At 46.6% G+C, this 10,908-nt stretch overlaps 1 long non-coding RNA gene across 1 annotated transcript; it reads left to right on the top strand.

The window, feature by feature from the left end:
* The first annotated feature begins 423 nt into the window (after nucleotides 1-423).
* LOC146589122 (uncharacterized) lies at nucleotides 424-4,846 on the top strand. Its single transcript, XR_014897272.1, has 2 exons — nucleotides 424-654; nucleotides 2,104-4,846. It is a non-coding gene; the product is annotated as an uncharacterized LOC146589122 (long non-coding RNA).
* Nucleotides 4,847-10,908: the final 6,062 nt, after the last annotated feature.

Below are 10,908 nucleotides of genomic sequence, written 5' to 3'. Positions count from 1 at the left end.
TGCTCCTTCCTCAGATACCGGACATCCTGCTCCCACCACGGGCTAGTCCAGACTGCTCAAGCAAGCGGCTTGAGCCCGGGCTGAACGGGACCACTGGCTTTCTTGTTTGTGCAAACCTCCTCTTTCCTTCTCAAGGAAGCCTGCTGCCCTGCAAGGAAGCTGCAGAGCACAGCGCAAGACGGGATCTGGCCCGAGGTGCCTATAGCCTGTTAGGAACTCTGCCTCAAATTAAAAAAGAAAGGGGGGAAGGATTAATTGGTTTCCTTTCCTCAGCCGGKCTCAGCGACTCCCCACCCCCAAGCCCTGCCAGACGTGGCCCTGGAAGTGGTTTGTGCCTTTGCCTTTTCTCAGGTGATGGGGGAGGGATCCAGCAGCGGACCCTGAGGCCCTAAACCCCGTGCTGCCTTGCTGCCTAAAGCACAGACCGCTCGGAAAACACAGATGAAAGGGAAGCTGGGGGAGGGCTTCAGACTGGAAGAAACAACCCTCGTGGCAGGTCCTTTGGCAGGGGTCAGGCTACGAGACACAGAGGAGATATATTAAAAGGGGAAACTGGAGGAATCTAAATAATCAGGCTCCCCACCGGATAATGCCTTGACAAGAGGAGATGCTGCGAGAGCCAACGAAAACTGACTTGCACAGAGGGGCAGAAAAGTAAGACGCCTTCTCTGAGGGGATGGGGCTAGCGACGGAGGGGAGATTTGGGAGGCAAGGGGGAAGGGCTGAAATCTGGTAGGAAATTAAATAATAGCCTGAAATTCCCAGGTGAGGAACGATGGAATTAAAAACAGAAAGGCCCCCAAGAGATAAACAAATCAAGACTGGGAGGTGAAATGCAGACAGGGAGAACTGGAGGCTGTGAATGCAGCCTGCAATGTAAGCTGGAGTCTCTGATCGTTGTGTGCAACTCGTGTGCAACTTGTGTTGCAATTACACCCGGATATGCCCCMAAAAGCTGCGGTCTTGTTCTGCCAGGCACCGCACAAAACCCAGAGAGAGGTGGCAGTGCCTGTCTGGAGAGAACTTATTGTCCGAACTGGCAAAGTCAACTGAAGAATATCAGTTATCCCTATTTTACAGTTGCATAGCTGAGGTACAGAGAAAAGGAAACTAATTCTCWTATACTGTAAGGTTCTTGTATGATTTGGCATTCTTCTAAAGAGACTTCTAAGGATGTATGAACGTCCCTTCAATCTGCTTTCACTGAGGACTCAGACGCACAAATAAACCACCGTGTTATCAGGGCACGGACCATTTCTCAGTATGGCTCAGCTGATTCACAGCAACAGTTACGCTGTTAAGTATGGGAATGGTGTGTCCGCATCCCGAGCAAAAGGGACCACTGTTCAAATGCTGGTTCTGTGCACAGACTTACGGGAGTTTGGAGCAAGGTAAGGAGTTAAATCTATGCTTGGGTATCCCAGGAAAGAGACCTGCATGTATACACCATTCAAAAGGCACATTTCRTGGAACATTCATCAGGAAATAAGTTGGGAGACAAAGACTGGTGGACCAGCTCGGAAAAACTTCTGACATAGGTGTTGTAAACTGATGGAGCTATGTTGACTCCAACAGATGTGTTTTGATTGAGGACATGGTCCCSAGGGGCTGGGAACTTATTGACTTGGAACCAAACCACAGATTTTTTGGCAACTCTGTTGCTTTTTAAAAATTCATGGGCAAGCCCTGAAAGCACATTACCAATAAGCATTAATATCCCCTAAGGAGAAACTGAACCTTAGGGAGTGGGACCGACTAAACCATGAAGTGACATAACACAAGAACAAGGCAAAGAACCCAAARAGCTTCCTTGTTCTCAAGGCCTGGAATATTCACTTAGTCCCCAAGTGGATTCCACCCAAGGAACCTCACTACGTTAATACAGAACCAGCCTTGATAACTCTGACCTACAAATGGAATAAATAACCCTGACTTCCTGCACCACAGTCTTCAGAAAGTGCAGGTGCAGATCTGAATTTTTGACTGGAGCTGCTCCCTAATCATCTTTCTTCCTGAAAAAGAGCAGAACTGTCAGCAAACCCCTGCATTCTTCTAACACTGGTCCAGTTTGTGTTCAAAAGCCTTTTCTATTTCCTTTTCCAGTGCCACATGCTGCTGTGTCAACATAATACAGGGTCTTCCTAAACAAAGAAATGTGTGTCTAGAAACCAGTCACAGAGAACGACAGCCAGAACCCTGCCAGCAGGAAAAGAGGAGGTCCCACACTCCTTTTTACAGCACAGTTTCGACAGAGAGATAGAACAATTCATGTGTCTCCTTTTAAGCAGGTAGGACCAGTACATAACACTAGATAATTGCAGCCTAAACCATATCACATAAGTGGTGGTCTGACATCAAGAGCATTCACAGTTTAAAGTCAGTCTTCCCTCTCTGAACCAAGGTGAAGCAAAAGATACTGTTTACTGCTGCAGACATGTTTCAGATACCAGATGGGTGCCTGACTGCATGGCAGGGAAAGTCTAACACCCCAGAGATGCTTCCAAGGGTGAGCCTAAGGAATAACTCTGGGATACGCAACTCTGGAATAATCATAGAGATTGGTGTCTTCCTTCTCTCYGCTCATCAGAAGCAAATGTGCAGATGAAGATGTGCCTAGCATTAATAGGACGGGTTGCCATTCATCCTGTGCTCATCAACCACAGCAATAAAGAATCACCCTTGAGTCAAGATATCCAGTTCCAGTCCCTGCTCTACTACCAACTTGCCGTTTCATCTCAGCCAAGTCATTTCCTTGTGTTGTTATTCTAACTCAAGCTGGTTATGAGACTGCAGCCAAAAAGGTTTTTATCAGAAAATATGGTTCAGAGGGGAACATATGACCTGCAGCTGAGCTCTGCTGGGGTGCGAGACCATTGGACTGCCACAGTGCTATGCCAGACCTTATCACTACTCATCACAGACCTCATCATTACTGCATAGGAGATATTCGAAGGATTGCCAAGGAACTGAAGCAATCGCGTGCAGTTGTTAAACATGRTGGTAGTCCTAGAAGAAAGTCAGGAAACATCAAGCCTCGTTGCAAGAGGTACTTCCATAGAMAGCTCAGGTGGAAGTACAGAAATGACCCACTCTGAGCAGGGATGGAGTTATTCCCCCTTCAGGTGCAGACAGCAGGTGCGCTGTGGCACATTGTAAAGGAAATGTGAAATCAAAGCCAGCATCAGTGGTAACTAGATAACCTCTATCTATCTTTCATGCCTTGCTTATGACATCTAAGGTGAGCAGGAGGGGGAGGATGTGCCTTCTGCCAAGCAACACAGCCACTTTTATCTCTGTATTTGGAAAGTTCCTACRGTCTTTTTAATTCTATTTCAGATCCAGTGTGATTTTTAAAATATCGTATATGACCTCTGTATACCCTGAATCTTAGCGCTATTTGCATCTGTCATGAGATCAAGGGAAGCCTCTTTATCCTGTTCAGATCTGCCAGACTTTACTTCATAGGACTTGGCCACTTCATTTAGAAGAAATCCTAAATATTTGTTTTAATTGCAGAATGGATTCTCATAAACCAGCAGGCCTGGGTGCTATCAGGCTTTGGATTGCATCAACCCTGGCATGTGGGCTCATAAGGCAGATGGTCAGGAAAAAGCACCTTGGCACAGTCTTCACTGGCATCTTTTAGACAAAGGGCTGCACCAGGGACTGTGCTGCCATCACGGTGCAGAGAGTTTTATCTCTCATCACAGATTTTAAAACGCTGAATCCAGCAGGGTGCTAAGCTTCTGTCAGTCTCTGTCAGTCCTTCACTCCCAATGTCTTTCTCCCCACAGTCTGGCTGGTGTGGAAGTGAGGTCTCTTGGCAAAAGTCAGAGTTGTGGTTCTATTTTCAGAGCTGCCTGCGTGGCTGTAGGCAAAGAACCTTCTCTGTCTGTGCCTCCCTGTCCTGTCCTCCTTTCTTGGAGGTTTTGACTGGCTCTGTCTTGGTTAGTGGTCATCCTTAAAAGCGTGAGATTTTTGCAAGCGCTTCACCCTCAGCTGAATCTGATACCAAATTCAGTATTTCTAACAATTCCCATTCTAGACTGCAGTGGTTGCATTTAAGCTTTTTCTACTTCTCATTCTGAGCAGTCACGCTCTTCATCAGTTAGGCAAGATTTAGTGGAAACACTTTGATCTACAGCACAGTTCTGGGATGTACCTAACCTATGATCCAACTCTGATTTCTGCTGATAGCAGTGCATTCCAGCACTAAATCCCTCTAGCCCAAGATGACCTCCCCCAACTTGGTAGAAATAAGGGTGAAATAATCTTTTTTAAAAAGATGGTTTATTTCTTGGTTGCATGCTACCAGCAGTTAGAAACCCAGATGTATAGACTTGGAAACTCATCATATATTGTTCGTACCAGGTTACCTAGTGTTTCAGTACCCCTTGAATTTCAGCYACCATAGGGTGGCTTTTTAAATATTAGCTTCAAAAAGAAGTGGAAACACTGGCTGGACATTTCTTTCTCTGGCAGACTTGATGTGCTTTTTCTCCCTCCCTCACTGTTCATTTAATCATCCTATTGATTTATCCAGCTATAGATACCTGCACACGTGTGCCTTATACACATATATATATATATATATACAGCCTGAATCTCTGTTTGCTATGCTGCCTATAGTAGAGTCACAGCAGTATTAAATTAGATGAGCAGAGGAGGATTTTTTAARCTGTCATTCATCAGTAAAAGTCCTAGTAACTCAGTGGGCAAGCATGTCCGAGATTCATCACTGTTTCCCAGGTGGTAGGAACAGCAAGTGGCAATATCTGAGTATGTTTTGTTTCTTTCATGTTTCTACCTGTATTTGATGTGGTTTATTAAAATTCTTGTACATGGAGCATAGCTGTCACTGGTCATGATGGATCGTTTGATCCTGTGTCTTTTTTTAGGCCTGGCTTCAGATTGTTCTCTAAGCCCATGCTGGGCATCAGTGGAGCTGCTCAAATGTGAGTCCATCTTATGGGAGCTTCAGCAAACACAGAGGTTTCCTGAGATCAGATGGACACACTTTGAATTTCGTGATGAAATCTGTTGCCCACACTGYGGTGTCCTAGTTACTAGTACATCTAAAGTTCACTTGATTTTTTAGAATGGAAAGCATCTTAAATTACCTGTATATGTTTTATATATATGTCAGTGCAGTTTGGCTGAAAATCTAGGGCTTTTAAAGCTGATTTTAAAATAGGAATTTTTCAGAAGCTGTTGGAGTTTTGTTTGTACAAAACCAAAATCAGTGGCCTTCTATGMGATTTGTTGTATTACTCTCATAGTATACATAAAATATGAGTAAACCTTCTACATGCTTTTCAGATGAGGAAAGGAAGAGAGACATTTAATGCTCTGATTAGGATGGAAAAAAACTCTCTGTCCAGCTCAGGATCAGAGTCCCAGGAGTCTTGTGAGGCAACTGGAAGGCAGGTCAGCAGCTGTCCTGCAGCCTCGGCAATTGCTGTGACAGGTTCACTGAGCTGAAGTCAGAAGGATCACGGAGGCCGCCTTGGCCAGCATTTCTCAGACCCCAGGGGAAGGTAGGTGGGCTCACAGGGGATCACAAATGGTTTTGCGGTAGGTAAGGGAACAGATCACCATCTTCTGTTGGCAGCGGCTCTGTTCCTCTGGGACAGGAAAATGTGCAGCCAGTAATTAGAGACCGTTTTCTCTCCACCATCCTGGTGGAAATGAGCTTCCAGCCTTTTGTACATGAAGCAGCGGCTGACATGAAGGCAGAACAACCCACTACAGCATTTTACTTGCAAACTAGGTGAGAAACACTGAGGAAGATTAACTTCCTATGTAACATGAGCTGGACAACCCATTCTCAGTTTTGCAGATGAAAACTTGGCTCTAGTTAAAGTTTTTGAGGGATGAAGGCATCACAGTTATGTTGAGAAGAAAGTAGATTCCTATGGGTGCAAGTGAAATTTCTTGCTAGCTTTCCTAATTGGAGCTCACCTGAACAGCTATCTAAAATGATATGAGGAACCTTTTTATGTCTCCTTATGTTCTGTGTAGCCAAATTAGCCCATTTTAGAAGATCCATCACAAGCAATGTCACAAACAAATGCTRTTAAAGTGCTAGCATTTGAGGTATTAATTTAGCCCAATCCATTAAGACTACAGATCTTTCTGTCAACTATTTTCAATAATTGTAACTATCACCACAAACAGTTTGAGATGCACAGAATCTGCAATTATCTGTATTTCCCCCCGCCCTCCCTGTAGTGAAAGGGAAAAGAGGTAAAACCGTTAGGGAACAACTGAAAGCTTCTATTTGCTGAGGGGAACATCTGAACAGTTTCTCCAACTACATCAAAAAATGATTGTCTAAGGAAAAAGAGGATGGATGGTGGCAAACATATTTGCAAAGAGAATGATAAAGGGGCCCTAGAAATTGGAGAAAGTGCTGACAGACAAAATGTTAGGAATGAAAAAAAGGAAACCAGAGTAACACAATAAATAGTAGAAATAATATTGCAAGAACATAGCTAACCGGYGGACTCCCAGGTGTTTACTGCATTACTAAACAGCAGAGATACGACCAAGGCTTTCCTTTGCTTACATGGGTTCCCACCCACGGACAACACGAGTTATGTTGGAAGAGACAGGGAGAAGCTAGGTAGAAAAGAGACCTCTCTCTGCCTCCCCAAATCCCTTTCCCATCCTGTCAAAGCAAAATGGCCAAAACGGCAATAGCGACGCAGCCATGGAAAGAGTGTGCGGTTTAACGCACAGCAAAGCTACCCCTTGCACACCTGGCAGGTGCCCAAGACAAGAGGAGCCCGCGTGAGGAGCCGTTGCAGGGGACCATCCAGGTGCTGGTCTCGCTTTCATGTAGCGAGACGTATTCTGCACAGGAGGGAAGTGGACTGGTTTGGTCATACTCTGATCAGAAATACTGTTGCAGAAGGAGACATCAGGCAAGGACTTGGGTAGTTTGGCTAGCTACAGCAAGGGAAATATMTTCGAGGAGGCAAATACAGAGGGGTTGACGTAGGCGGATGGCAGGAGACGGGTGGCAGAGGGCAAGCCGGGGCGGCGTGCCGCYGCGCTCCCCAAAATTGCAGCAGTCCGGGCGGGCTTCCGCGAAGCCTGCCGAGATGTGAGCCCCGCTCGGCCCCTCGGCGCGACTGCGCGGGTCCGAGCCGGGGCGGGAGGCAGCAGCAGGGGCGGAGGCCGCCGCGCCGCGGTCCGCAGCATCCGAAAACGAGACACATCGAGCCCGTCGGAGCGCGGAGCCGCTAGAGGGCCCCTCGGCCGGCGGAGCGGGATTAACCCGATCGCTGGGACCCGGCCAAGCCGGCGGGGTTAAACGCCTTTAATTTTTTGCAGAGACTGCCAGGTGACCTTTTCGCGGTCGCAAAGATACGGGGTTAGGCTGCAGCACTGCTGTCTGCSCGTGACCCTGCTGCACCCTGTCGTGGCCCGTCCCTTCCTGCAGCAGTATTGATACAGCTTCAGAAGGAAAAACACGCCTTACAGGGGCTCCAGCACYGCTCTGGAGGTCTTCCATCTAGCTCTACATCAAAATTGAGCCTATTTAACGTCTAATAAGTCAAGCACAGCCTGGAGAAGTCTGATTTTCMAGCCAGAGTAGCATCTTGCACCCATTTGAAATGTCCATTTGGAAATTCAGTGTGAATAACACAAACATAAGACAGATGCTGCCACTTACCCGAATGTCTTGGAGGAACAAATGGGAACTGAATTTGAAAGCAAATGAAGCAAGCAGATTGTAGCGCTTAAGTGGACTATGTACTATAGCAAGTGAAAAAGCTGGCAGGAATGAATCAAATGTTCACTGCTTTGCTGGATAGAAATAAAATATAAATGCATGGGTATTTGTTAGGCCTGAATTTGAAGACACAATCAAAAGCAAGAGATGGGGTGTTTCCCTGAGGGGCAGACATTTTAGGAGAAAACTGATTTCTGTGGACCACAGTCTGCAAGCAGCTCCCCGTTAGCTGCTGCTTTTCCCCTCCGTAAGGACAGCCTGTCTCAAAGCCGCGGCTGGATGCAGCCTGCAAGGTCGTGCTGGACCACTGCAGGWCTGGGGGAACCTGTGGCAGCTGCTTTGATACTGCAAAGCAGCAGGTGCGCGGGGGACGCGCCCGGCACGAAGGAAACRTGCTTTCGGACGGAAAGATCCTGCTCGGAGTCTCTCCGGGCAGCGGAGCACCGCTGACATTTGCCAAGGGTAAAAGTGGCACCGGGATGCGGAAGGTTCTGTTGCATTTGAAGCAAATGAGCTAGAAAGGGACCCGACTGCAAATGCTGGTTTTGTACGGGAGTTATCCGCCACCCAGACGCTGAGCATTCGCTCGGAGAGCACATTTTGTGCAGCTGGCATTGTGTCAGACGAGACTCTTGCTTCGTGCAGGAAATACTGAGCACTTGGACGCTCCGAGCGAGGGCTGGGAAAGCGGCCAAGATTATGCTTCACATCTGCTCCTGCGAAGCCAGTGCAAGCCCTGTTTTAGCATGTAGTGTAAACAACAGCATCACTAGTGAAACGCAAGCACAAGCAAACGTGCATATGCCGGGGAGGCCACCTTGAGCCCAGGAAACGGAGGGGCTCCCCGTTTGGCCGCAGCCAGGGACGAGGAGACGCTTCTGCGCTAGCTTGTGCYGCAGCCGCGCGGGTGAAGGTTTGCCGCGGGGGCTGACACGAACTAATCGCTCGCAACGGCACTGCTGGCTGGGGTCGGGGCGGCACACGACGTCCCCCGGCCCCGCGCGCGCGCGCGCATGGGGTCTGCAGCCCTCCTCTGCCGGGAGCGCGCCCTGCAGCGGGGCGCTCCCCAGCGCAGCCCTCCGGTTATTCTCCGAGCGCGTTGCGACAARAAGACGGGGACGGCACGTGCTCCCCGCTCGTCAGCGGGAAGCCGAAGCTGCGATTTGYGAAACGGTGCTGTTTGAACGCAGAGGTCTCCGTGTTCAGCCCTGCTAGCCCTTGTGAAGCGTTACGATATAGGTCAGATGGAGAAAGGTGGGACTTTGAAGTTCAAATGTAATATTTTGTCAGGAATTTAAAATCATGCTATCAGTTCCCTGGTAACTCAAATTTTGACGAGCTCTGTCTGTTGTGTCTCCAGCATTTCATATCTTGCACATTCCTAAAAGTCATCTTTATTCTCAGCAATCACAACTGTTTCCTTWAAAAAAAAAAAAATGCAATTCCAGCCACCATTGCAGCCACCTCTTGACTTTTCCTCATCACCTTCATGGAACACAATCCCATTAAATGGTTCCATTCCTATTTCTGCCAACAATAAATCTAAATTTTCAAGCTTGGCAAGCCAGGCTAAACAACTGGCATAGAGATAAATGATTCCTCCAAGATAATGTACAACTCTCATTACCCAAGGGCTTCTTCAAATCCCCCAAATACTGCTTTTAAAGTCCCAGAAAACTGAGTCTTTTTCCTGCAGAAGTACAGGTACGACTTTAATATAACGGAGCACTCCCTGTAGAGCAAGACGGACTCATTCCTTGCCATATGAAAGGAATTGCAATATGGCAGTGCTCTTCCAGACTGGGAGCAAATTGTGAGTTTGAAAAATGCAGTCTCCCAGATCAGCCCCCAGAAGAAAATCTTTGAAACAAGACTTAGCAGCCAGCACACACTCAAACAATCTTCTGAACCACATTCAGCTCAAACCCTCCAACTCTGCAAGGGAACAGGGGAACAAAGGGATTTGAAGGATGGATTAGATCATTCCAAATGGTCTCAACACTGGTGGTTTGGGGGTTTTCTTTCTTTCTTTCTTTTTTTTTTTTTTTCCTTCCAGCCTTGTGGCAAAGACTAGGTTTGAACCTTTCAGGACAATGTTTTGACACAAATATTTAAGCTATTTAAAATAAGTAATAACCTTCAGCTCCCTTCAAGAGTATTATATTAAAAACAGAATGGGATTAAAACAGATTAGCTTCCGACGTTTATTAATGTGGCAAACAGCATCAATCAGATCATATCAATGAAAGCTGACAGCTCAGGGAAATCTAAAGGACCATATTCTCTCAGAAAAATGAGATATTTGATAAAATTTTAAAAAATTCTTTTCTTTTAAGTTGTTMATAACTGTATTGACTGTATAAAAAACACAGTGACACCTTAGGCTTTGCTTAGCATGAATCCTGAAAGTGCATGAGAACATTAAACCAATGCAACCCCGTAACACTGCGTGCAATGCAAAAGCAAATACCATTATCAATTTGCTGTCCAAATACTATTGCCGATTGGTTTTCTACTTGGTGAAACAAATGAAATGCCTTGCTTACAGTCCAAACTCTGATCTCGCAGTTTTACGCCGCAAGACAAACTGACGCAGAGCCCTAGTGAAATCCGTCAGGCCACAAGGTACAAATTGAAAGATGAGTCCCGAGGCAACGACGTGAGTATGAGAGCCAAAGTTTAAGTACGCAGAAATTCCCTATTACCTGTTTCTGATCACTTGCAACCAATCCCACTGCTTTTTGCTGCTATGGTGTAACCATCACCATCCATTAGTGCTTCACTGCATGCCATAGGCAGAGCTGGGTAAACACAACCATGGGTTTTTTTCATGAATATTTGATGGACTTTATAAAAGCACTTATTTCAGGCAGACTTCCAGCCATTTCAGTCACTCTTCCTTGTGTGCTGGAGTCACCTAGGCATGCGGAGATAGTTGCTAATGGAAGAGAAGATTCAGATTTGTAGGTTATTTGTAAAATAGCCAACACTCTTTTCTACGTGACAGCATACGCATTCAGCCCGTGAGGAGCAACGCAAAAGAGAATCTGGTGGCTGCTGAGGATCAGTGCAAATGGAGCAGCACAGAAATGCCCCACGTCGTATTAGTGCTACAGGCAAAGCGAAGCTGCAGCTCCCTGGTACAACCAAATCAAGCCCTAATGTAC

The sequence above is a fragment of the Rhea americana genome, unplaced genomic scaffold, assembly GCF_003343005.1.
Source record: "Rhea americana isolate MKP2758 unplaced genomic scaffold, rheAme1 scaffold_48, whole genome shotgun sequence".
NCBI classification, from domain to species: domain Eukaryota; kingdom Metazoa; phylum Chordata; class Aves; order Rheiformes; family Rheidae; genus Rhea; species Rhea americana.
Note: the sequence above shows the minus strand (reverse complement) of the source record. Positions and strands in the feature narration are given on the sequence as shown.